General features: G+C 45.6%; 23 non-coding genes across 23 annotated transcripts; all 23 read right to left on the bottom strand.

Moving 5' to 3' along the window:
• Positions 1 to 264: 264 nt before the first annotated feature.
• TRNAL-AAG lies at positions 265 to 346 on the bottom strand. Its single transcript has one exon. It is a non-coding gene; the product is annotated as a tRNA-Leu (tRNA).
• Positions 347 to 925: 579 nt separating this feature from the next.
• TRNAL-UAG lies at positions 926 to 1,007 on the bottom strand. The gene has a single exon. It is a non-coding gene; the product is annotated as a tRNA-Leu (tRNA).
• Positions 1,008 to 1,909: 902 nt separating this feature from the next.
• TRNAL-AAG lies at positions 1,910 to 1,991 on the bottom strand. Its single transcript has one exon. It is a non-coding gene; the product is annotated as a tRNA-Leu (tRNA).
• A 521-nt stretch (positions 1,992 to 2,512) lies between these two features.
• TRNAL-AAG lies at positions 2,513 to 2,594 on the bottom strand. The gene has a single exon. It is a non-coding gene; the product is annotated as a tRNA-Leu (tRNA).
• Positions 2,595 to 3,174: 580 nt separating this feature from the next.
• TRNAL-UAG lies at positions 3,175 to 3,256 on the bottom strand. Its single transcript has one exon. It is a non-coding gene; the product is annotated as a tRNA-Leu (tRNA).
• A 1,133-nt stretch (positions 3,257 to 4,389) lies between these two features.
• On the bottom strand, positions 4,390 to 4,471 carry TRNAL-AAG. The gene has a single exon. It is a non-coding gene; the product is annotated as a tRNA-Leu (tRNA).
• Positions 4,472 to 5,051: 580 nt separating this feature from the next.
• TRNAL-UAG lies at positions 5,052 to 5,133 on the bottom strand. Its single transcript has one exon. It is a non-coding gene; the product is annotated as a tRNA-Leu (tRNA).
• Positions 5,134 to 6,276: 1,143 nt separating this feature from the next.
• On the bottom strand, positions 6,277 to 6,358 carry TRNAL-AAG. Its single transcript has one exon. It is a non-coding gene; the product is annotated as a tRNA-Leu (tRNA).
• Positions 6,359 to 6,938: 580 nt separating this feature from the next.
• On the bottom strand, positions 6,939 to 7,020 carry TRNAL-UAG. The gene has a single exon. It is a non-coding gene; the product is annotated as a tRNA-Leu (tRNA).
• Positions 7,021 to 8,152: 1,132 nt separating this feature from the next.
• On the bottom strand, positions 8,153 to 8,234 carry TRNAL-AAG. Its single transcript has one exon. It is a non-coding gene; the product is annotated as a tRNA-Leu (tRNA).
• Positions 8,235 to 8,814: 580 nt separating this feature from the next.
• TRNAL-UAG lies at positions 8,815 to 8,896 on the bottom strand. Its single transcript has one exon. It is a non-coding gene; the product is annotated as a tRNA-Leu (tRNA).
• A 1,134-nt stretch (positions 8,897 to 10,030) lies between these two features.
• On the bottom strand, positions 10,031 to 10,112 carry TRNAL-AAG. Its single transcript has one exon. It is a non-coding gene; the product is annotated as a tRNA-Leu (tRNA).
• A 580-nt stretch (positions 10,113 to 10,692) lies between these two features.
• On the bottom strand, positions 10,693 to 10,774 carry TRNAL-UAG. Its single transcript has one exon. It is a non-coding gene; the product is annotated as a tRNA-Leu (tRNA).
• A 1,143-nt stretch (positions 10,775 to 11,917) lies between these two features.
• On the bottom strand, positions 11,918 to 11,999 carry TRNAL-AAG. Its single transcript has one exon. It is a non-coding gene; the product is annotated as a tRNA-Leu (tRNA).
• A 580-nt stretch (positions 12,000 to 12,579) lies between these two features.
• On the bottom strand, positions 12,580 to 12,661 carry TRNAL-UAG. The gene has a single exon. It is a non-coding gene; the product is annotated as a tRNA-Leu (tRNA).
• Positions 12,662 to 13,805: 1,144 nt separating this feature from the next.
• Positions 13,806 to 13,888, bottom strand: TRNAL-AAG. The gene has a single exon. It is a non-coding gene; the product is annotated as a tRNA-Leu (tRNA).
• Positions 13,889 to 14,468: 580 nt separating this feature from the next.
• Positions 14,469 to 14,550, bottom strand: TRNAL-UAG. Its single transcript has one exon. It is a non-coding gene; the product is annotated as a tRNA-Leu (tRNA).
• A 1,143-nt stretch (positions 14,551 to 15,693) lies between these two features.
• TRNAL-AAG lies at positions 15,694 to 15,775 on the bottom strand. The gene has a single exon. It is a non-coding gene; the product is annotated as a tRNA-Leu (tRNA).
• Positions 15,776 to 16,355: 580 nt separating this feature from the next.
• Positions 16,356 to 16,437, bottom strand: TRNAL-UAG. The gene has a single exon. It is a non-coding gene; the product is annotated as a tRNA-Leu (tRNA).
• Positions 16,438 to 17,573: 1,136 nt separating this feature from the next.
• TRNAL-AAG lies at positions 17,574 to 17,655 on the bottom strand. The gene has a single exon. It is a non-coding gene; the product is annotated as a tRNA-Leu (tRNA).
• Positions 17,656 to 18,235: 580 nt separating this feature from the next.
• TRNAL-UAG lies at positions 18,236 to 18,317 on the bottom strand. Its single transcript has one exon. It is a non-coding gene; the product is annotated as a tRNA-Leu (tRNA).
• Positions 18,318 to 19,462: 1,145 nt separating this feature from the next.
• TRNAL-AAG lies at positions 19,463 to 19,544 on the bottom strand. Its single transcript has one exon. It is a non-coding gene; the product is annotated as a tRNA-Leu (tRNA).
• A 580-nt stretch (positions 19,545 to 20,124) lies between these two features.
• TRNAL-UAG lies at positions 20,125 to 20,206 on the bottom strand. Its single transcript has one exon. It is a non-coding gene; the product is annotated as a tRNA-Leu (tRNA).
• Between the last annotated feature and the right edge of the window lie 6,073 nt (positions 20,207 to 26,279).

Genomic DNA, 26,279 nt, shown 5'->3' with positions numbered 1-26,279 from the left:
TGAATTTTTTTACTTTGATTTTTGGGGTGATTTGGAACCCAGCCTTCCATGGGTTGATGAGTTTGCTTTCCACTGACCATCAGTACGTGACTTTGTTCTCAACCAATTACACAATTTATACCAGTAAAGACTTTCAACTTGAAGCTTTTATTCATGGAGATCCCATGTGTGATTTAAGCGTTCCCTTAATTTAGTTTTTTTTTAGCGGTGGATAAGCAAAACCCGTAAACTACCTCCGAGAAGATATTCAAAAGAACACAAGGATGGCAGCAGTGGGATTCGAACCCACGCCCCCGAAGAGACTGGAGCCTTAATCCAGCGCCTTAGACCGCTCGGCCATGCTACCACAATTAACCATGTCGAGGACCCCATTTGAAAAGAAGCACAATCTATTCCGCAGTTGAAATGAATGTTTAACTTCGGCGGCAGAGAACTACAAATACCTTCCTCCAGTCTGAAAGGAACCAAAGTCCAGTCATTTCAACAGCGCCACCTTGCTACTGCTTAACAAAGCATTATTACGCATCTTTTTCAGACTTGGAAACCATTCACCCTGACGTGCGTCAAATGCCAACACAGCTACCGCATTAAGAGGAAGAGGGCTTATTCTGTGACCAAAGCTTCAGGAAGTATCACCTAGAACAGGAATGTCTAATCTGCGGCCCTCCAGCTGTTAAAAAGCTACAACTCCCAGCATTCTCAGACAGCTGTAGGCTGTCCAGGAACGATGGAAGTTGTCATTTTGCAACAACTGGAGGGCCACAGATTGGGCATCATCCCTGACCTAGAACACACCTTCCTGCAATTTTATACGTCTTCAGGAGAGTGTCATCAGGGCTACCTATGCGTTTCACAAGAACGTTGATCTGAAAAGACGTGGGATTATCTGTCATTAACATTTCAAGATCTGCCAAACTTCAAAAACTGGCAGCAGTGGGATTCGAACCCACGCCTCCGAAGAGACTGGAGCCTAAATCCAGCGCCTTAGACCGCTCGGCCATGCTACCAACGAGACGCCAGGCCATCAAACTTCCTTGGAGGAAGTGAAATACATCTGAACGCCTATGTTTTAATTGAGATAAAGCTCCAGTCATTAAGCACCAGGACAAAGTAGGGATTCTCGCAACTGTCTTTTCTTAAACCTCATCTGACCGGAAAACGACACACATATTCATGTGATGGCAGGAAAGATTTCAAGAGCATGCTCCTTAAATTACACTGCTACAAAAAAAGTTAAGGGAACACTTAAGCATCACGGTATAACCCCCAAGTCACTTAAACTTCAGGAATATCAATCTGTCCAGTTAGGAAGCATAAGCCATTAGGGATCCATTTCACCTGCTTTAGTGCAAATGAAAGTGACAACAGGTGCGCACTGGAGAGGCAACAGCAAGACAAGTTCCGAAAAGGGAATGTTTTTTTGCTGGTGGTGGCCACAGACAATTACTCTCTCCCTGACTGATGTTAGGTACCGGGATGAAATCCTCAGAGCCACTGTCAGACCTTACGTTGGTGCAGCGGGTCCTGGGTGCCAGCTGCTGCAGGACAATGCCCAGCCGCATGGGGCCAAAGTGTGTAGGCAGTTCCTGGATGGTGAAGGCATTGATAACAGCGACGGGCCCTCACGTTTCCCTGAATCCAGTTGAGACGCTCTGGAACATTCTGTCTCAACGCAGCCAAAGTAGCGCCACAGAACTTCCAGGAGTCAACTCATACCTTAATCCAGGTCTGGGAGGAGATCCCCCAGGACAACATCAGCCGTCTCATCAGGAGCATGCTCAGACATTGTTGGGAGTGCATACAGACACTTAGGGCCCATAGACACTACTGAGTCACATTATGAGTTGCTGCGGTGGATAAGCAAAACCCGTAAACTACCTCCGAGAAGATATTCAAAAGAACACAAGGATGGCAGCAGTGGGATTCGAACCCACGCCCCCGAAGAGACTGGAGCCTTAATCCAGCGCCTTAGACCGCTCGGCCATGCTACCACAATTTAACCAGTTGAGACGCTCTGGAACATTCTGTCTCAACGCAGCCAAAGTAGCGCCACAGAACTTCCAGGAGTCAACTCATACCTTAATCCAGGTCTGGGAGGAGATCCCCCAGGACAACATCAGCCGTCTCATCAGGAGCATGCTCAGACATTGTTGGGAGTGCATACAGACACTTAGGGCCCATAGACACTACTGAGTCACATTATGAGTTGCTGTGATGAAATTCACGCAATTTGGAACCGCCTGTGATTTGAATTTTTTTACTTTGATTTTTGGGGTGATTTGGAACCCAGCCTTCCATGGGTTGATGAGTTTGCTTTCCACTGACCATCAGTACGTGACTTTGTTCTCAACCAATTACACAATTTATACCAGTAAAGACTTTCAACTTGAAGCTTTTATTCATGGAGATCCCATGTGTGATTTAAGCGTTCCCTTAATTTAGTTTTTTTTTAGCGGTGGATAAGCAAAACCCGTAAACTACCTCCGAGAAGATATTCAAAAGAACACAAGGATGGCAGCAGTGGGATTCGAACCCACGCCCCCGAAGAGACTGGAGCCTTAATCCAGCGCCTTAGACCGCTCGGCCATGCTACCACAATTTAACCATGTCGAGGACCCCATTTGAAAAGAAGCACAATCTATTCCGCAGTTGAAATGAATGTTTAACTTCGGCGGCAGAGAACTACAAATACCTTCCTCCAGTCTGAAAGGAACCAAAGTCCAGGCATTTCAACAGCGCCACCTTGCTACTGCTTAACAAAGCATTATTACGCATCTTTTTCAGACTTGGAAACCATTCACCCTGACGTGCGTCAAATGCCAACACAGCTACCGCATTAAGAGGAAGAGGGCTTATTCTGTGACCAAAGCTTCAGGAAGTATCACCTAGAACAGGAATGTCTAATCTGCGGCCCTCCAGCTGTTAAAAAGCTACAACTCCCAGCATTCTCAGACAGCTGTAGGCTGTCCAGGAACGATGGAAGTTGTCATTTTGCAACAGCTGGAGGGCCACAGATTGGGCATCATCCCTGACCTAGAACACACCTTCCTGCAATTTTATACGTCTTCAGGAGAGTGTCATCAGGGCTACCTATGCGTTTCACAAGAACGTTGATCTGAAAAGACGTGGGATTATCTGTCATTAACATTTCAAGATCTGCCAAACTTCAAAAACTGGCAGCAGTGGGATTCGAACCCACGCCTCCGAAGAGACTGGAGCCTAAATCCAGCGCCTTAGACCGCTCGGCCATGCTACCAACGAGACGCCAGGCCATCAAACTTCCTTGGAGGAAGTGAAATACATCTGAACGCCTATGTTTTAATTGAGATAAAGCTCCAGTCATTAACCACCAGGACAAAGTAGGGATTCTCGCAACTGTCTTTTCTTAAACCTCATCTGACCGGAAAACGACACACATATTCATGTGATGGCAGGAAAGATTTCAAGAGCATGCTCCTTAAATTACACTGCTACAAGGGAACACTTAAGCATCACGGTATAACCCCCAAGTCACTTAAACTTCAGGAATATCAATCTGTCCAGTTAGGAAGCATAAGCCATTAGGGATCCATTTCACCTGCTTTAGTGCAAATGAAAGTGACAACAGGTGCGCACTGGAGAGGCAACAGCAAGACAAGTTCCGAAAAGGGAATGTTTTTTTGCTGGTGGTGGCCACAGACAATTACTCTCTCCCTGACTGCTGTTAGGTACCGGGATGAAATCCTCAGAGCCACTGTCAGACCTTACGTTGGTGCAGCGGGTCCTGGGTGCCAGCTGCTGCAGGACAATGCCCAGCCGCATGGGGCCAAAGTGTGTAGGCAGTTCCTGGATGGTGAGGGCATTGATAACAGCGACGGGCCCTCACGTTTCCCTGAATCCAGTTGAGACGCTCTGGAACATTCTGTCTCAACACAGCCAAAGTAGCGCCACAGAACTTCCAGGAGTCAACTCATACCTTAATCCAGGTCTGGGAGGAGATCCCCCAGGACAACATCAGCCGTCTCATCAGGAGCATGCTCAGACATTGTTGGGAGTGCATACAGACACTTAGGGCCCATAGACACTACTGAGTCACATTATGAGTTGCTGTGATGAAATTCACGCAATTTGGAACCGCCTGTGATTTGAATTTTTTTACTTTGATTTTTGAGGTGATTTGGAACCCAGCCTTCCATGGGTTGATGAGTTTGCTTTCCACTGACCATCAGTACGTGACTTTGTTCTCAACCAATTACACAATTTATACCAGTAAAGACTTTCAACTTGAAGCTTTTATTCATGGAGATCCCATGTGTGATTTAAGCGTTCCCTTAATTTAGTTTTTTTTTAGCGGTGGATAAGCAAAACCCGTAAACTACCTCCGAGAAGATATTCAAAAGAACACAAGGATGGCAGCAGTGGGATTCGAACCCACGCCCCCGAAGAGACTGGAGCCTTAATCCAGCGCCTTAGACCGCTCGGCCATGCTACCACAATTCAACCATGTCGAGGACCCCATTTGAAAAGAAGCACAATCTATTCCGCAGTTGAAATGAATGTTTAACTTCGGCGGCAGAGAACTACAAATACCTTCCTCCAGTCTGAAAGGAACCAAAGTCCAGTCATTTCAACAGCGCCACCTTGCTACTGCTTAACAAAGCATTATTACGCATCTTTTTCAGACTTGGAAACCATTCACCCTGACGTGCGTCAAATGCCAACACAGCTACCGCATTAAGAGGAAGAGGGCTTATTCTGTGACCAAAGCTTCAGGAAGTATCACCTAGAACAGGAATGTCTAATCTGCGGCCCTCCAGCTGTTAAAAAGCTACAACTCCCAGCATTCTCAGACAGCTGTAGGCTGTCCAGGAACGATGGAAGTTGTCATTTTGCAACAGCTGGAGGGCCACAGATTGGGCATCATCCCTGACCTAGAACACACCTTCCTGCAATTTTATACGTCTTCAGGAGAGTGTCATCAGGGCTACCTATGCGTTTCACAAGAACGTTGATCTGAAAAGACGTGGGATTATCTGTCATTAACATTTCAAGATCTGCCAAACTTCAAAAACTGGCAGCAGTGGGATTCGAACCCACGCCTCCGAAGAGACTGGAGCCTAAATCCAGCGCCTTAGACCGCTCGGCCATGCTACCAACGAGACGCCAGGCCATCAAACTTCCTTGGAGGAAGTGAGATACATCTGAACGCCTATGTTTTAATTGAGATAAAGCTCCAGTCATTAACCACCAGGACAAAGTAGGGATTCTCGCAACTGTCTTTTCTTAAACCTCATCTGACCGGAAAACGACACACATATTCATGTGATGGCAGGAAAGATTTCAAGAGCATGCTCCTTAAATTACACTGCTACAAAAAAAGTTAAGGGAACACTTAAGCATCACGGTATAACCCCCAAGTCACTTAAACTTCAGGAATATCAATCTGTCCAGTTAGGAAGCATAAGCCATTAGGGATCCATTTCACCTGCTTTAGTGCAAATGAAAGTGACAACAGGTGCGCACTGGAGAGGCAACAGCAAGACAAGTTCCGAAAAGGGAATGTTTTTTTGCTGGTGGTGGCCACAGACAATTACTCTCTCCCTGACTGCTGTTAGGTACCGGGATGAAATCCTCAGAGCCACTGTCAGACCTTACGTTGGTGCAGCGGGTCCTGGGTGCCAGCTGCTGCAGGACAATGCCCAGCCGCATGGGGCCAAAGTGTGTAGGCAGTTCCTGGATGGTGAAGGCATTGATAACAGCGACGGGCCCTCACGTTTCCCTGAATCCAGTTGAGACGCTCTGGAACATTCTGTCTCAACGCAGCCAAAGTAGCGCCACAGAACTTCCAGGAGTCAACTCATACCTTAATCCAGGTCTGGGAGGAGATCCCCCAGGACAACATCAGCCGTCTCATCAGGAGCATGCTCAGACATTGTTGGGAGTGCATACAGACACTTAGGGCCCATAGACACTACTGAGTCACATTATGAGTTGCTGTGATGAAATTCACGCAATTTGGAACCGCCTGTGATTTGAATTTTTTTACTTTGATTTTTGGGGTGATTTGGAACCCAGCCTTCCATGGGTTGATGAGTTTGCTTTCCACTGACCATCAGTACGTGACTTTGTTCTCAACCAATTACACAATTTATACCAGTAAAGACTTTCAACTTGAAGCTTTTATTCATGGAGATCCCATGTGTGATTTAAGCGTTCCCTTAATTTAGTTTTTTTTTAGCGGTGGATAATCAAAACCCGTAAACTACCTCCGAGAAGATATTCAAAAGAACACAAGGATGGCAGCAGTGGGATTCGAACCCACGCCCCCGAAGAGACTGGAGCCTTAATCCAGCACCTTAGACCGCTCGGCCATGCTACCACAATTCAACCATGTCAAGGACCCCATTTGAAAAGAAGCACAATCTATTCCGCAGTTGAAATGAATGTTTAACTTCGGCGGCAGAGAACTACAAATACCTTCCTCCAGTCTGAAAGGAACCAAAGTCCAGGCATTTCAACAGCGCCACCTTGCTACTGCTTAACAAAGCATTATTACGCATCTTTTTCAGACTTGGAAACCATTCACCCTGACGTGCGTCAAATGCCAACACAGCTACCGCATTAAGAGGAAGAGGGCTTATTCTGTGACCAAAGCTTCAGGAAGTATCACCTAGAACAGGAATGTCTAATCTGCGGCCCTCCAGCTGTTAAAAAGCTACAACTCCCAGCATTCTCAGACAGCTGTAGGCTGTCCAGGAACGATGGAAGTTGTCATTTTGCAACAGCTGGAGGGCCACAGATTGGGCATCATCCCTGACCTAGAACACACCTTCCTGCAATTTTATACGTCTTCAGGAGAGTGTCATCAGGGCTACCTATGCGTTTCACAAGAACGTTGATCTGAAAAGACGTGGGATTATCTGTCATTAACATTTCAAGATCTGCCAAACTTCAAAAACTGGCAGCAGTGGGATTCGAACCCACGCCTCCGAAGAGACTGGAGCCTAAATCCAGCGCCTTAGACCGCTCGGCCATGCTACCAACGAGACGCCAGGCCATCAAACTTCCTTGGAGGAAGTGAAATACATCTGAACGCCTATGTTTTAATTGAGATAAAGCTCCAGTCATTAACCACCAGGACAAAGTAGGGATTCTCGCAACTGTCTTTTCTTAAACCTCATCTGACCGGAAAACGACACACATATTCATGTGATGGCAGGAAAGATTTCAAGAGCATGCTCCTTAAATTACACTGCTACAAGGGAACACTTAAGCATCACGGTATAACCCCCAAGTCACTTAAACTTCAGGAATATCAATCTGTCCAGTTAGGAAGCATAAGCCATTAGGGATCCATTTCACCTGCTTTAGTGCAAATGAAAGTGACAACAGGTGCGCACTGGAGAGGCAACAGCAAGACAAGTTCCGAAAAGGGAATGTTTTTTTGCTGGTGGTGGCCACAGACAATTACTCTCTCCCTGACTGCTGTTAGGTACCGGGATGAAATCCTCAGAGCCACTGTCAGACCTTACGTTGGTGCAGCGGGTCCTGGGTGCCAGCTGCTGCAGGACAATGCCCAGCCGCATGGGGCCAAAGTGTGTAGGCAGTTCCTGGATGGTGAAGGCATTGATAACAGCGACGGGCCCTCACGTTTCCCTGAATCCAGTTGAGACGCTCTGGAACATTCTGTCTCAACGCAGCCAAAGTAGCGCCACAGAACTTCCAGGAGTCAACTCATACCTTAATCCAGGTCTGGGAGGAGATCCCCCAGGACAACATCAGCCGTCTCATCTGAGCATGCTCAGACATTGTTGGGAGTGCATACAGACACTTAGGGCCCATAGACACTACTGAGTCACATTATGAGTTGCTGTGATGAAATTCACGCAATTTGGAACCGCCTGTGATTTGAATTTTTTTACTTTGATTTTTGGGGTGATTTGGAACCCAGCCTTCCATGGGTTGATGAGTTTGCTTTCCACTGACCATCAGTACGTGACTTTGTTCTCAACCAATTACACAATTTATACCAGTAAAGACTTTCAACTTGAAGCTTTTATTCATGGAGATCCCATGTGTGATTTAAGCGTTCCCTTAATTTAGTTTTTTTTTAGCGGTGGATAAGCAAAACCCGTAAACTACCTCCGAGAAGATATTCAAAAGAACACAAGGATGGCAGCAGTGGGATTCGAACCCACGCCCCCGAAGAGACTGGAGCCTTAATCCAGCGCCTTAGACCGCTCGGCCATGCTACCACAATTCAACCATGTCGAGGACCCCATTTGAAAAGAAGCACAATCTATTCCGCAGTTGAAATGAATGTTTAACTTCGGCGGCAGAGAACTACAAATACCTTCCTCCAGTCTGAAAGGAACCAAAGTCCAGTCATTTCAACAGCGCCACCTTGCTACTGCTTAACAAAGCATTATTACGCATCTTTTTCAGACTTGGAAACCATTCACCCTGACGTGCGTCAAATGCCAACACAGCTACCGCATTAAGAGGAAGAGGGCTTATTCTGTGACCAAAGCTTCAGGAAGTATCACCTAGAACAGGAATGTCTAATCTGCGGCCCTCCAGCTGTTAAAAAGCTACAACTCCCAGCATTCTCAGACAGCTGTAGGCTGTCCAGGAACGATGGAAGTTGTCATTTTGCAACAGCTGGAGGGCCACAGATTGGGCATCATCCCTGACCTAGAACACACCTTCCTGCAATTTTATACGTCTTCAGGAGAGTGTCATCAGGGCTACCTATGCGTTTCACAAGAACGTTGATCTGAAAAGACGTGGGATTATCTGTCATTAACATTTCAAGATCTGCCAAACTTCAAAAACTGGCAGCAGTGGGATTCGAACCCACGCCTCCGAAGAGACTGGAGCCTAAATCCAGCGCCTTAGACCGCTCGGCCATGCTACCAACGAGACGCCAGGCCACCAAACTTCCTTGGAGGAAGTGAGATACATCTGAACGCCTATGTTTTAATTGAGATAAAGCTCCAGTCATTAACCACCAGGACAAAGTAGGGATTCTCGCAACTGTCTTTTCTTAAACCTCATCTGACCGAAAAAACGACACACATATTCATGTGATGGCAGGAAAGATTTCAAGAGCATGCTCCTTAAATTACACTGCTACAAGGGAACACTTAAGCATCACGATATAACCCCCAAGTCACTTAAACTTCAGGAATATCAATCTGTCCAGTTAGGAAGCATAAGCCATTAGGGATCCATTTCACCTGCTTTAGTGCAAATGAAAGTGACAACAGGTGCGCACTGGAGAGGCAACAGCAAGACAAGTTCCGAAAAGGGAATGTTTTTTTGCTGGTGGTGGCCACAGACAATTACTCTCTCCCTGACTGCTGTTAGGTACCGGGATGAAATCCTCAGAGCCACTGTCAGACCTTACATTGGTGCAGCGGGTCCTGTGTGCCAGCTGCTGCAGGACAATGCCCAGCCGCATGGGGCCAAAGTGTGTAGGCAGTTCCTGGATGGTGAAGGCATTGATAACAGCGACGGGCCCTCACGTTTCCCTGAATCCAGTTGAGACGCTCTGGAACATTCTGTCTCAACGCAGCCAAAGTAGCGCCACAGAACTTCCAGGAGTCAACTCATACCTTAATCCAGGTCTGGGAGGAGATCCCCCAGGACAACATCAGCCGTCTCATCAGGAGCATGCTCAGACATTGTTGGGAGTGCATACAGACACTTAGGGCCCATAGACACTACTGAGTCACATTATGAGTTGCTGTGATGAAATTCACGCAATTTGGAACCGCCTGTGATTTGAATTTTTTTACTTTGATTTTTGGGGTGATTTGGAACCCAGCCTTCCATGGGTTGATGAGTTTGCTTTCCACTGACCATCAGTACGTGACTTTGTTCTCAACCAATTACACAATTTATACCAGTAAAGACTTTCAACTTGAAGCTTTTATTCATGGAGATCCCATGTGTGATTTAAGCGTTCCCTTAATTTAGTTTTTTTTTAGCGGTGGATAAGCAAAACCCGTAAACTACCTCCGAGAAGATATTCAAAAGAACACAAGGATGGCAGCAGTGGGATTCGAACCCACGCCCCCGAAGAGAATGGAGCCTTAATCCAGCGCCTTAGACCGCTCGGCCATGCTACCACAATTCAACCATGTAGAGGACCCTATTTGAAAAGAAGCACAATCTATTCCGCAGTTGAAATGAATGTTTAACTTCGGCGGCAGAGAACTACAAATACCTTCCTCCAGTCTGAAAGGAACCAAAGTCCAGTCATTTCAACAGCGCCACCTTGCTACTGCTTAACAAAGCATTATTACGCATCTTTTTCAGACTTGGAAACCATTCACCCTGACGTGCGTCAAATGCCAACACAGCTACCGCATTAAGAGGAAGAGGGCTTATTCTGTGACCAAAGCTTCAGGAAGTATCACCTAGAACAGGAATGTCTAATCTGCGGCCCTCCAGCTGTTAAAAAGCTACAACTCCCAGCATTCTCAGACAGCTGTAGGCTGTCCAGGAACGATGGAAGTTGTCATTTTGCAACAGCTGGAGGGCCACAGATTGGGCATCATCCCTGACCTAGAACACACCTTCCTGCAATTTTATACGTCTTCAGGATTGTGTTATCAGGGCTACCTATGCAGGTCACAAGAACGTTGATCTGAAAAGACGTGGGATTATCTGTCATTAACATTTCAAGATCTGCCAAACTTCAAAAACTGGCAGCAGTGGGATTCGAACCCACGCCTCCGAAGAGACTGGAGCCTAAATCCAGCGCCTTAGACCGCTCGGCCATGCTACCAACGAGACGCCAGGCCATCAAACTTCCTTGGAGGAAGTGAGATACATCTGAACGCCTATGTTTTAATTGAGATAAAGCTCCAGTCATTAACCACCAGGACAAAGTAGGGATTCTCGCAACTGTCTTTTCTTAAACCTCATCTGACCGGAAAACGACACACATATTCATGTGATGGCAGGAAAGATTTCAAGAGCATGCTCCTTAAATTACACTGCTACAAAAAAAGTTAAGGGAACACTTAAGCATCACGGTATAACCCCCAAGTCACTTAAACTTCAGGAATATCAATCTGTCCAGTTAGGAAGCATAAGCCATTAGGGATCCATTTCACCTGCTTTAGTGCAAATGAAAGTGACAACAGGTGCGCACTGGAGAGGCAACAGCAAGACAAGTTCCGAAAAGGGAATGTTTTTTTGCTGGTGGTGGCCACAGACAATTACTCTCTCCCTGACTGCTGTTAGGTACCGGGATGAAATCCTCAGAGCCACTGTCAGACCTTACGTTGGTGCAGCGGGTCCTGGGTGCCAGCTGCTGCAGGACAATGCCCAGCCGCATGGGGCCAAAGTGTGTAGGCAGTTCCTGGATGGTGAAGGCATTGATAACAGCGACGGGCCCTCACGTTTCCCTGAATCCAGTTGAGACGCTCTGGAACATTCTGTCTCAACACAGCCAAAGTAGCGCCACAGAACTTCCAGGAGTCAACTCATACCTTAATCCAGGTCTGGGAGGAGATCCCCCAGGACAACATCAGCCGTCTCATCAGGAGCATGCTCAGACATTGTTGGGAGTGCATACAGACACTTAGGGCCCATAGACACTACTGAGTCACATTATGAGTTGCTGTGATGAAATTCACGCAATTTGGAACCGCCTGTGATTTGAATTTTTTTACTTTGATTTTTGAGGTGATTTGGAACCCAGCCTTCCATGGGTTGATGAGTTTGCTTTCCACTGACCATCAGTACGTGACTTTGTTCTCAACCAATTACACAATTTATACCAGTAAAGACTTTCAACTTGAAGCTTTTATTCATGGAGATCCCATGTGTGATTTAAGCGTTCCCTTAATTTAGGTTTTTTTTAGCGGTGGATAATCAAAACCCGTAAACTACCTCCGAGAAGATATTCAAAAGAACACAAGGATGGCAGCAGTGGGATTCGAACCCACGCCCCCGAAGAGACTGGAGCCTTAATCCAGCACCTTAGACCGCTCGGCCATGCTACCACAATTCAACCATGTCAAGGACCCCATTTGAAAAGAAGCACAATCTATTCCGCAGTTGAAATGAATGTTTAACTTCGGCGGCAGAGAACTACAAATACCTTCCTCCAGTCTGAAAGGAACCAAAGTCCAGTCATTTCAACAGCGCCACCTTGCTACTGCTTAACAAAGCATTATTACGCATCTTTTTCAGACTTGGAAACCATTCACCCTGACGTGCGTCAAATGCCAACACAGCTACCGCATTAAGAGGAAGAGGGCTTATTCTGTGACCAAAGCTTCAGGAAGTATCACCTAGAACAGGAATGTCCAATCTGCGGCCCTCCAGCTGTTAAAAAGCTACAACTCCCAGCATTCTCAGACAGCTGTAGGCTGTCCAGGAACGATGGAAGTTGTCATTTTGCAACAGCTGGAGGGCCACAGATTGGGCATCATCCCTGACCTAGAACACACCTTCCTGCAATTTTATACGTCTTCAGGAGAGTGTCATCAGGGCTACCTATGCGTTTCACAAGAACGTTGATCTGAAAAGACGTGGGATTATCTGTCATTAACATTTCAAGATCTGCCAAACTTCAAAAACTGGCAGCAGTGGGATTCAAACCCACACCTCCGAAGAGACTGGAGCCTAAATCCAGCGCCTTAGACCGCTCGGCCATGCTACCAACAAGACGCCAGGCCATCAAACTTCCTTGGAGGAAGTGAGATACATCTGAACGCCTATGTTTTAATTGAGATAAAGCTCCAGTCATTAACCACCAGGACAAAGTAGGGATTCTCGCAACTGTCTTTTCTTAAACCTCATCTGACCGGAAAACGACACACATATTCATGTGATGGCAGGAAAGATTTCAAGAGCATGCTCCTTAAATTACACTGCTACAAAAAAAGTTAAGGGAACACTTAAGCATCACGGTATAACCCCCAAGTCACTTAAACTTCAGGAATATCAATCTGTCCAGTTAGGAAGCATAAGCCATTAGGGATCCATTTCACCTGCTTTAGTGCAAATGAAAGTGACAACAGGTGCGCACTGGAGAGGCAACAGCAAGACAAGTTCCGAAAAGGGAATATTTTTTTGCTGGTGGTGGCCACAGACAATTACTCTCTCCCTGACTGCTGTTAGGTACCCGGGATGAAATCCTCAGAGCCACTGTCAGACCTTACGTTGGTGCAGCGGGTCCTGGGTGCCAGCTGCTGCAGGACAATGCCCAGCCGCATGGGGCCAAAGTGTGTAGGCAGTTCCTGGATGGTGAAGGCATTGATAACAGCGACGGGCCCTCACGTTTCCCTGAATCCAGTTGAGACGCTCTGGAACATTCTGTCTCAACGCAGCCAAAGTAGCGCCACAGAACTTCCAGGAGTCAACTCATACCTTAATCCAGGTCTGGGAGGAGATCCCCCAGGACAACATCAGCCGTGTCATCAGGAGCATGCTCAGACATTGTTGGGAGTGCATACAGACACTTAGGGCCCATAGACACTACTGAGTCACATTATGAGTTGCTGTGATGAAATTCACGCAATTTGGAACCGCCTGTGATTTGAATTTTTTTACTTTGATTTTTGGGGTGATTTGGAACCCAGCCTTCCATGGGTTGATGAGTTTGCTTTCCACTGACCATCAGTACGTGACTTTGTTCTCAACCAATTACACAATTTATACCAGTAAAGACTTTCAACTTGAAGCTTTTATTCATGGAGATCCCATGTGTGATTTAAGCGTTCCCTTAATTTAGTTTTTTTTTAGCGGTGGATAAGCAAAACCCGTAAACTACCTCCGAGAAGATATTCAAAAGAACACAAGGATGGCAGCAGTGGGATTCGAACCCACGCCCCCCGAAGAGACTGGAGCCTTAATCCAGCACCTTAGACCGCTCGGCCATGCTACCACAATTCAACCATGTCGAGGACCCCATTTGAAAAGAAGCACAATCTATTCCGCAGTTGAAATGAATGTTTAACTTCGGCGGCAGAGAACTACAAATACCTTCCTCCAGTCTGAAAGGAACCAAAGTCCAGTCATTTCAACAGCGCCACCTTGCTACTGCTTAACAAAGCATTATTACGCATCTTTTTCAGACTTGGAAACCATTCACCCTGACGTGCGTCAAATGCCAACACAGCTACCGCATTAAGAGGAAGAGGGCTTATTCTGTGACCAAAGCTTCAGGAAGTATCACCTAGAACAGGAATGTCCAATCTGCGGCCCTCCAGCTGTTAAAAAGCTACAACTCCCAGCATTCTCAGACAGCTGTAGGCTGTCCAGGAACGATGGAAGTTGTCATTTTGCAACAGCTGGAGGGCCACAGATTGGGCATCATCCCTGACCTAGAACACACCTTCCTGCAATTTTATACGTCTTCAGGAGAGTGTCATCAGGGCTACCTATGCGTTTCACAAGAACGTTGATCTGAAAAGACGTGGGATTATCTGTCATTAACATTTCAAGATCTGCCAAACTTCAAAAACTGGCAGCAGTGGGATTCGAACCCATGCCTCCGAAGAGACTGGAGCCTAAATCCAGCGCCTTAGACCGCTCGGCCATGCTACCAACGAGACGCCAGGCCATCAAACTTCCTTGGAGGAAGTGAGATACATCTAAACGCCTATGTTTTAATTGAGATAAAGCTCCAGTCATTAACCACCAGGACAAAGTAGGGATTCTCGCAACTGTCTTTTCATAAACCTCATCTGACCGGAAAACGACACACATATTCATGTGATGGCAGGAAAGATTTCAAGAGCATGCTCCTTAAATTACACTGCTACAAAAAAAGTTAAGGGAACACTTAAGCATCACGGTATAACCCCCAAGTCACTTAAACTTCAGGAATATCAATCTGTCCAGTTAGGAAGCATAAGCCATTAGGGATGCATTTCACCTGCTTTACTGCAAATGAAAGTGACAACAGGTGCGCACTGGAGAGGCAACAGCAAGACAAGTTCCGAAAAGGGAATGTTTTTTTGCTGGTGGTGGCCACAGACAAATACTCTCTCCCTGACTGCTGTTAGGTACCGGGATGAAATCCTCAGAGCCACTGTCAGACCTTACGTTGGTGCAGCGGGTCCTGGGTGCCAGCTGCTGCAGGACAATGCCCAGCCGCATGGGGCCAAAGTGTGTAGGCAGTTCCTGGATGGTGAAGGCATTGATAACAGCGACGGGCCCTCACGTTTCCCTGAATCCAGTTGAGACGCTCTGGAACATTCTGTCTCAACGCAGCCAAAGTAGCGCCACAGAACTTCCAGGAGTCAACTCATACCTTAATCCAGGTCTGGGAGGAGATCCCCCAGGACAACATCAGCCGTCTCATCAGGAGCATGCTCAGACATTGTTGGGAGTGCTTACAGACACTTAGGGCCCATAGACACTACTGAGTCACATTATGAGTTGCTGTGATGAAATTCACGCAATTTGGAACCGCCTGTGATTAGAATTTTTTTACTTTGATTTTTGGGGTGATTTGGAACCCAGCCTTCCATGGGTTGATGAGTTTGCTTTCCACTGACCATCAGTACGTGACTTTGTTCTCAACCAATTACACAATTTATACCAGTAAAGACTTTCAACTTGAAGCTTTTATTCATGGAGATCCCATGTGTGATTTAAGCGTTCCCTTAATTTAGTTTTTTTTTAGCGGTGGATAAGCAAAACCCGTAAACTACCTCCGAGAAGATATTCAAAAGAACACAAGGATGGCAGCAGTGGGATTCGACCCCATGCCCCCGAAGAGACTGGAGCCTTAATCCAGCGCCTTAGACCGCTCAGCCATGCTACCACAATTCAACCATGTCGAGGACCCCATTTGAAAAGAAGCACAATCTATTCCGCAGTTGAAATGAATGTTTAACTTCGGCGGCAGAGAACTACAAATACCTTCCTCCAGTCTGAAAGGAACCAAAGTCCAGTCATTTCAACAGCGCCACCTTGCTACTGCTTAACAAGGCATTATTACGCATCTTTTTCAGACTTGGAAACCATTCACCCTGACGTGCGTCAAATGCCAACACAGCTACCGCATTAAGAGGAAGAGGGCTTATTCTGTGACCAAAGCTTCAGGAAGTATCACCTAGAACAGGAATGTCCAATCTGCGGCCCTCCAGCTGTTAAAAAGCTACAACTCCCAGCATTCTCAGACAGCTGTAGGCTGTCCAGGAACGATGGAAGTTGTCATTTTGCAACAGCTGGAGGGCCACAGATTGGGCATCATCCCTGACCTAGAACACACCTTCCTGCAATTTTATACGTCTTCAGGAGAGTGTCATCAGGGCTACCTATGCGTTTCACAAGAACGTTGATCTGAAAAGACGTGGGATTATCTGTCATTAACATTTCAAGATCTGCCAAACTTCAAAAACTGGCAGCAGTGGGATTCGAACCCACGCCTCCGAAGAGACTGGAGCCTAAATCCAGCGCCTTAGACCGCTCGGCCATGCTACCAACGAGACGCCAGGCCATCAAACTTCCTTGGAGGAAGTGAGATACATCTAAACGCCTATGTTTTAATTGAGATAAAGCTCCAGTCATTAACCACCAAGACAAAGTAGGGATTCTCGCAACTGTCTTTTCATAAACCTCATCTGACCGGAAAACGACACACATATTCATGTGATGGCAGGAAAGATTTCAAGAGCATGCTCCTTAAATTACACTGCTACAAAAAAAGTTAAGGGAACACTTAAGCATCACGGTATAACCCCCAAGTCACTTAAACTTCAGGAATATCAATCTGTCCAGTTAGGAAGCATAAGCCATTAGGGATCCATTTCACCTGCTTTAGTGCAAATGAAAGTGACAACAGGTGCGCACTGGAGAGGCAACAGCAAGACAAGTTCCGAAAAGGGAATGTTTTTTTGCTGGTGGTGGCCACAGACAAATACTCTCTCCCTGACTGCTGTTAGGTACCGGGATGAAATCCTCAGAGCCACTGACAGACCTTACGTTGGTGCAGCGGGTCCTGGGTGCCAGCTGCTGCAGGACAATGCCCAGCCGCATGGGGCCAAAGTGTGTAGGCAGTTCCTGGATGGTGAAGGCATTGATAACAGCGACGGGCCCTCACGTTTCCCTGAATCCAGTTGAGACGCTCTGGAACATTCTGTCTCAACGCAGCCAAAGTAGCGCCACAGAACTTCCAGGAGTCAACTCATACCTTAATCCAGGTCTGGGAGGAGATCCCCCAGGACAACATCAGCCGTCTCATCAGGAGCATGCTCAGACATTGTTGGGAGTGCATACAGACACTTAGGGCCCATAGACACTACTGAGTCACATTATGAGTTGCTGTGATGAAATTCACGCAATTTGGAACCGCCTGTGATTTGAATTTTTTTACTTTGATTTTTGGGGTGATTTGGAACCCAGCCTTCCATGGGTTGATGAGTTTGCTTTCCACTGACCATCAGTACGTGACTTTGTTCTCAACCAATTACACAATTTATACCAGTAAAGACTTTCAGCTTTTATTCATGGAGATCCCATGTGTGATTTAAGCGTTCCCTTAATTTAGTTTTTTTTTTGCGGTGGATAAGCAAAACCCGTAAACTACCTCCGAGAAGATATTCAAAATAACACAAGGATGGCAGCAGTGGGATTCGAACCCACGCCTCCGAAGAGACTGGAGCCTTAATCCAGCGCCTTAGACCGCTCGGCCATGCTACCACAATTCAACCATGTCGAGGACCCCATTTGAAAAGAAGCACAATCTATTCCGCAGTTGAAATGAATGTTTAACTTCGGCGGCAGAGAACTACAAATACCTTCCTCCAGTCTGAAAGGAACCAAAGTCCAGTCATTTCAACAGCGCCACCTTGCTGCTGCTTAACAAAGCATTATTACGCATCTTTTTCAGACTTGGAAACCATTCACCCTGACGTGCGTCAAATGCCAACACAGCTACCGCATTAAGAGGAAGAGGGATTATTCTGTGACCAAAGCTTCAGGAAGTATCACCTAGAACAGGAATGTCCAATCTGCGGCCCTGCAGCTGTTAAAAAGCTACAACTCCCAGCATTCTCAGACAGCTGTAGGCTGTCCAGGAACGATGGAAGTTGTCATTTTGCAACAGCTGGAGGGCCACAGATTGGGCATCATCCCTGACCTAGAACACACCTTCCTGCAATTTTATACGTCTTCAGGAGAGTGTCATCAGGGCTACCTATGCGTTTCACAAGAACGTTGATCTGAAAAGACGTGGGATTATCTGTCATTAACATTTCAAGATCTGCCAAACTTCAAAAACCGGCAGCAGTGGGATTCGAACCCACGCCTCCGAAGAGACTGGAGCCTAAATCCAGCGCCTTAGACCGCTCGGCCATGCTACCAACGAGACGCCAGGCCATCAAACTTCCTTGGAGGAAGTGAGATACATCTGAACGCCTATGTTTTAATTGAGATAAAGCTCCAGTCATTAACCACCAGGACAAAGTAGGGATTCTCGCAACTGTCTTTTCTTAAACCTCATCTGACCGGAAAACGACACACATATTCATGTGATGGCAGGAAAGATTTCAAGAGCATGCTCCTTAAATTACACTGCTACAAAAAAAAGTTAAGGGAACACTTAAGCATCACGGTATAACCCCCAAGTCACTTAAACTTCAGGAATATCAATCTGTCCAGTTAGGAAGCATAAGCCATTAGGGATCCATTTCACCTGCTTTAGTGCAAATGAAAGTGACAACAGGTGCGCACTGGAGAGGCAACAGCAAGACAAGTTCCGAAAAGGGAATGTTTTTTTGCTGGTGGTGGCCACAGACAATTACTCTCTCCCTGACTGCTGTTAGGTACCGGGATGAAATCCTCAGAGCCACTGTCAGACCTTACGTTGGTGCAGCGGGTCCTGGGTGCCAGCTGCTGCAGGACAATGCCCAGCCGCATGGGGCCAAAGTGTGTAGGCAGTTCCTGGATGGTGAAGGCATTGATAAGAGCGACGGGCCCTCACGTTTCCCTGAATCCAGTTGAGACGCTCTGGAACATTCTGTCTCAACGCAGCCAAAGTAGCGCCACAGAACTTCCAGGAGTCAACTCATACCTTAATCCAGGTCTGGGAGGAGATCCCCCAGGACAACATCAGCCGTCTCATCAGAAGCATGCTCAGACATTGTTGGGAGTGCATACAGACACTTAGGGCCCATAGACACTACTGAGTCACATTATGAGTTGCTGTGATGAAATTCACGCAATTTGGAACCGCCTGTGATTTGAATTTTTTTACTTTGATTTTTGGGGTGATTTGGAACCCAGCCTTCCATGGGTTGATGAGTTTGCTTTCCACTGACCATCAGTACGTGACTTTGTTCTCAACCAATTACACAATTTATACCAGTAAAGACTTTCAACTTGAAGCTTTTATTCATGGAGATCCCATGTGTGATTTAAGCGTTCCCTTAATTTAGTTTTTTTTTTAGCGGTGGATAAGCAAAACCTGTAAACTACCTCCGAGAAGATATTCAAAAGAACACAAGGATGGCAGCAGTGGGATTCGAACCCACACCCCCGAAGAGACTGGAGCCTTAATCCAGCGCCTTAGACCGCTCGGCCATGCTACCACAATTCAACCATGTCAAGGACCCCATTTGAAAAGAAGCACAATCTATTCCGCAGTTGAAATGAATGTTTAACTTCGGCGGCAGAGAACTACAAATACCTTCCTCCAGTCTGAAAGGAACCAAAGTCCAGTCATTTCAACAGCGCCACCTTGCTACTGCTTAACAAAGCATTATTACGCATCTTTTTCAGACTTGGAAACCATTCACCCTGACGTGCGTCAAATGCCAACACAGCTACCGCGTTAAGAGGAAGAGGGCTTATTCTGTGACCAAAGCTTCAGGAAGTATCACCTAGAACAGGAATGTCTAATCTGCGGCCCTCCAGCTGTTAAAAAGCTACAACTCCCAGCATTCTCAGACAGCTGTAGGCTGTCCAGGAACGATGGAAGTTGTCATTTTGCAACAGCTGGAGGACCACAGATTGGGCATCATCCCTGACCTAGAACACACCTTCCTGCAATTTTATACGTCTTCAGGATTGTGTTATCAGGGCTACCTATGCGTTTCACAAGAACTTTGATCTGAAAAGACGTGGGATTATCTGTCATTAACATTTCAAGATCTGCCAAACTTCAAAAACTGGCAGCAGTGGGATTCGAACCCACGCCTCCGAAGAGACTGGAGCCTAAATTCAGCGCCTTAGACCGCTCGGCCATGCTACCAACGAGACGCCAGGCCATCAAACTTCCTTGGAGGAAGTGAGATACATCTGAACGCCTATGTTTTAATTGAGATAAAGCTCCAGTCATTAACCACCAGGACAAAGTAGGGATTCTCGCAACTGTCTTTTCTTAAACCTCATCTGACCGGAAAACGACACACATATTCATGTGATGGCAGGAAAGATTTCAAGAGCATGCTCCTTAAATTACACTGCTACAAAAAAAGTTAAGGGAACACTTAAGCATCACTTAAACTTCAGGAATATCAATCTGTCCAGTTAGGAAGCATAAGCCATTAGGGATCCATTTCACCTGCTTTAGTGCAAATGAAAGTGACAACAGGTGCGCACTGGAGAGGCAACAGCAAGACAAGTTCCGAAAAGGGAATGTTTTTTTGCTGGTGGTGGCCACAGACAATTACTCTCTCCCTGACTGCTGTTAGGTACCGGGATGAAATCCTCAGAGCCACTGTCAGACCTTACGTTGGTGCAGCGGGTCCTGGGTGCCAGCTGCTGCAGGACAATGCCCAGCCGCATGGGGCCAAAGTGTGTAGGCAGTTCCTGGATGGTGAAGGCATTGATAACAGCGACGGGCCCTCACGTTTCCCTGAATCCAGTTGAGACGCTCTGGAACATTCTGTCTCAACGCAGCCAAAGTAGCGCCACAGAACTTCCAGGAGTCAACTCATACCTTAATCCAGGTCTGGGAGGAGATCCCCCAGGACAACATCAGCCGTCTCATCAGGAGCATGCTCAGACATTGTTGGGAGTGCATACAGACACTTAGGGCCCATAGACACTACTGAGTCACATTATGAGTTGCTGTGATGAAATTCACGCAATTTGGAACCGCCTGTGATTTGAATTTTTTTACTTTGATTTTTGGGGTGATTTGGAACCCAGCCTTCCATGGGTTGATGAGTTTGCTTTCCACTGACCATCAGTACGTGACTTTGTTCTCAACCAATTACACAATTTATACCAGTAAAGACTTTCAACTTGAAGCTTTTATTCATGGAGATCCCATGTGTGATTTAAGCGTTCCCTTAATTTAGTTTTTTTTCAGCGGTGGATAAGCACCGGCTCCCTGCACTTAATACAGACGAAGTCAGGGTCACCTAGAATCAAGCCAGCAAGGAAACACAATAAAGGAAAATACTTATCTGAGCAAACAGCAGCAGCAGCCTCCAGCAGTGAACACTTCATCCAGGAAGTAGTATAAACCACAAAGTGAGGCAGTATGGGAGGGAATATAAAGGAAGACGATTAGTCTAAATAAGTGACACCTGGCAGAAGGAAGGGAGATGACAAAGTGAAACCAAAACAAAGAACGTCATACAAGAGGTAGAGAACAACGTCTGTCAGACCTTCTCACAGAACTGGCAATGATTCAGCCCCTTGGGCACCTTACAAGGCTCATTTACATATATATAAAATAATTTACAGCCCCTTGGGCACCTTACAAGGCTCATTTACATATATATAAAATAATTTTTTAAACTAAATAAAAGGACACAGCCCTATAGAACTGGTATATTGCGGACATGCTAGCGGCGATCTAGACGTGCATGTCCGCAGCTCTATAACCGAAAACAAGGTGATAAAATCCCTTTAAAGGCACCATTCCTTAACTCTTTCCTTACTCTCATCTCTTACCTTACTTGAACCATAAGTAGACTGCCCATTTGTATCTCACATGAGTCAGCAGCATCAAGGATTGAAGAACTCCAGCAAGAAGGACACGTTACGGTGGTCATACACGCATGGTCCATATACACAGCTGTATGAAAAATCAGCTGCAGTGACTGTAATACACAGACAATTTTTAATGCACAGTGAGGTCCATATATCTGTGACCTAACAATCACAGAAGATAGTTGTCTTCAGATCCATGTTCCTGAGAGGCATGGACCAAAGTGGGGCAGACCCTGAGTTTCTCCTTATGGAGAAATGGAGGTGTGAATTGTACCATTTACTTATGGGTCCGTGTGCAGTCTGTTGCGCAAATGGATAGCTTGTTTGATGCTAGTTTGTAAAACCACATACACAAGTCGATGGAGCTGGTAAAAAAGACCATAGTCCAGACTGTTGCAATCCAGCCATTGGATACTCCCAATGTAGTTCCATAGTATCTGATAGCCCGAGAAAATAGCAATATAGTTATGTGTGTGTAACGGACAGTAATTTACAGAGAGACCGCCAGAACCTAGAAGTGAACTGATCTCCTCTATCAGATACTATATGTTTGGGAAGACCATGCAAACAAAAAATATGTTTGATGAACAAGTCAGCTAGCTTAATGGCAGACGGTACTTCAGGCAAGGGCTACGCTAGATCCCCCGGACACCATCGAGGTTTCACCACGTGTTGCTGCTCTCCGGAAGGGATGTTAAGGTGTGGTGCACTCCAATGGGAAATAAGTCCAGAGAGTCAGGGTCTGCAGTAAAACCGCGTGCTTCTTTACTGGAGGAATTAAGGTGCAAAACAATATAGGCAAGCCATAGGGCTAGATTCTCCAGTCTCCTCCCTGGCAGAAAAAGGGTTTGATGCTGAGGAAAGGCCTGAGCTAGCTGTCCCTCTCCCATTCAGAAGGCTGGTACCATGGTCAAAGACTGGAGGCCCATGTAGCTCAGTAGTCAGGATGGCTTGTTGATCACAGGGCGGGTGATCCATGGTCTCTAGAACCGTCTAGGCGGAGTGGTGGAGTGAAGAAGCTTAGCACAAACAGTTACAATGTTTCAACTCTTGTCTGTCATAGACTTACATTAGCGCTTCAATTGATACTCAATGGCAATGACACAGCAGTTTTCACAGAAACAAACAGGCTTTCAGACATAACATAGCTAAACCAGATGTTCAAAAGGTCAGACTGTCTGGTTTTGGTGGTAAACAGTCTGGCTTTTTTCCTCCAAAACATGCTCTTCTTTAAACTCTGTTGTAGCTGTGGAAAATTACCAGCTTCTTATTCAAAGTCTCAAAAGTCCCTCAGTTTTCATTAATTCTTTCCACAGAGTCTTACAAACACAGTGCAAATGAACAGGATATATATTACAACATAAAATGCAGTGACACAGTAGTTAACCCTTTTAAGAGAAATAAAGTAAAACGTTTATAACTTTGCATAGGGGAAATAGGCTAATGTCCACAAATGTATAGACTTCAAAGTACCCCTGCTCCAAGGCACTACATGTGGCATTTTAGAAAAACAGTCTACTAGTACCCATATTACTGTACATCCAGAGGAAGATGGAAGATCAGTAAAAAAAAATCAATTTATATGTGTTCCCCTGGAGCATCTAGTATAGGTAGAGAAAGAAGTAGACCGGCTGTTTTTATTTTGGACGATTTGTTTTGGGGACAGTTCACACAAGTTGAAATTACAAATGGATGGCCACCAATAATCTCTGGAGAAAAATTCTAAAGTTTTACAAATCCCAAAATGCCCTGCCAATTTGGATTTATGTCCCCAGGAGAGAACACATTTTTATCTGTTCAATGGAACATAAGTCCCGGAGGAATTTCTTTCATTTGAACTGGAGCAACTGAGACAATACAAGTTGTATCAATTATGTGTTGAGGGAGGTCCTCCTGATCAGTAGAATCAACAGATCTGGATAGGGCCTTAACAGTCTTGTCAGCAGGACGGAAATGTAACTGAAAATTAAAGTGTGCAAAAAACAAAGACCAACATGCCTGACAGGGATTGTGTCTCTGAGCTGATTGAAAATAAGTCAAGTTCCTATGGTTGGTGTAAATGATAATGATGTGACTGGCACCTTCAAGCAGATGACACCACTCCTCCAAAGCTAGCTTTATGGCCAGCAGCTCTCTGTCTCCTATAGAGTACTTTCATTTGGTTGTGGCAAAGGATTTGGAGAAAAAAAAACATACTTGACCATTTTGCCAGTAGAGGCTTTCTGAGTGAGAACAGTTCCTCCGGCTCCAATGGAGGATAAGTCCATTTCTAAGAAGAATTGTTTTGACGCATCAGGACGATAAAGTACAGGAGCTGTAGCAAAAGCCTGTTTAAGAGTCTGAAAAGTGGATTCTGCTTCAGTAGTCCATTCTCTAGGATTTATTCCTTTCTGGGTCAAGGCAGAAATTGGTGCAGTTAAAGTAAAGAAGTGGGGAATGAATTGTACAGTGGATAATTTTTCAGGGTCCATTTGTACCCATTGGTCAGAAATAATATACCTCTCTAATTTGGCATACAGGCGATTTTATCTTAATCTCTGGAGCACCATGCAGACGTGCTTGCAATGACTTTCTAGATCAGATGAGTGTATCAAAATATCATCCAGATAAACGATGACACAAGAACATAGGAGGTCCCAGAAAATATGATTTATGAATTTCTGGAAGACCGCGGGGGCATTGCTGAGCCCAAATGGCATAACCAGGTACTCATAATGACCATCACGAGTATTGAAGGCAGCCTTCCATTCGTCGCCCTCGAGGAGGATCCGTATAAGCGCTACGTAGATCAAGCTTGGAGAAGATCTTGGCTCCACACAGGAGATATAAGAGTTCTGGAATTATTGGTAGAGGGTATCTATTCTTTACTGTGATTTTAATCCTCTGTAGTCAATACATGACTAGAGGGACCCATTCTTTTTATTCACAAAGAAGAACCCAGCTGTTGCAGGTGATGAAGACTTACAAAAAAAACCTCTCTAGATTCTCCTTAATATAATCAGACATAGCTTGTCTCTGGAACTAAAACGGTGTATGCAGTGTCCCACTACGTGATCGTGGGCACCGCAAACGTGTTTTTATTATGCTTTAATGTCATGTAATGTGCCTGCATTTTGTACTTCATCTCCTGTCATATTCTCCCATGTCACAATGTGATTCTACATGCAAGATCCTTTACACAGGCCAAGTTAGGATGCACTACACTTGTTTCTCTACAAGATGGGGCAGTGTCAGTGTGTGTATATATATATATATATATATATACACTCACCTAAAGAATTATTAGGAACACCTGTTCTATTTCTCATTAATGCAATTATCTAGTCAACCAATCACATGGCAGTTGCTTCAATGCATTTAGGGGTGTGGTCCTGGTCAAGACAATCTCCTGAACTCCAAACTGAATGTCAGAATGGGAAAGAAAGGTGATTTAAGCAATTTTGGGCATGGCATGGTTGTTGGTGCCAGACGGGCCGGTCTGAGTATTTCACAATCTGCTCAGTTACTGGGATTTTAACGCACAACCATTTCTAGGGGTTACAAAGAATGGTGTGAAAAGGGAAAAACATCCAGTATGCGGCAGTCCTGTGGGCAAAAATGCCTTGTGGATGCTAGAGGTCAGAGGCGAATGGGCCGACTGATTCAAGCTGATAGAAGAGCAACGTTGACTGAAATAACCACTCGTTACAACCGAGGTATGCAGCAAAGCATTTGTGAAGCCACAACACGCACAACCTTGAGGCGGATGGGCTACAACAGCAGAAGACCCCACCGGGTACCACTCATCTCCACTACAAATAGGAAAAAGAGGCTACAATTTGCACGAGCTCACCAAAATTGAACTGTTGAAGACTGGAAAAATGTTGCCTGGTCTGATGAGTCTCGATTTCTGTTGAGACATTCAAATGGTAGAGTCCGAATTTGGCGTAAACAGAATGAGAACATGTATCCATCCTCTGATGGCTACTTCCAGCAGGATAATGCACCATGTCACAAAGCTCGAATCATTTCAAATTGGTTTCTTGAACATGACAATGAGTTCACTGTACTAAAATGGCCCCCACAGTCACCAGATCTCAACCCAATAGAGCATCTTTGGGATGTGGTGGAACAGGAGCTTTGTGCCCTGGATGTGCATCCCTCAAATCTCCATCAACTGCAAGATGCTATCCTATCAATATGGGCCATCATTTCTAAAGAATGCTATCAGCACCTTGTTGAATCAATGCCACGTAGAATTAAGGCAGTTCTGAAAGCAAAAGGGGGTCCAACACCGTATTAGTATGGTGTTCCTAATAATTCTTTAGGTGAGTGTATAAATATATATATATATAGCTTAGCTCAGACCTAAGTTAGGCAGTTGAGTTCAGATCAATCCA

The sequence above is a fragment of the Bufo bufo genome, chromosome 6, assembly GCF_905171765.1.
Source record: "Bufo bufo chromosome 6, aBufBuf1.1, whole genome shotgun sequence".
Taxonomy (NCBI): domain Eukaryota; kingdom Metazoa; phylum Chordata; class Amphibia; order Anura; family Bufonidae; genus Bufo; species Bufo bufo.
Note: the sequence above shows the minus strand (reverse complement) of the source record. Positions and strands in the feature narration are given on the sequence as shown.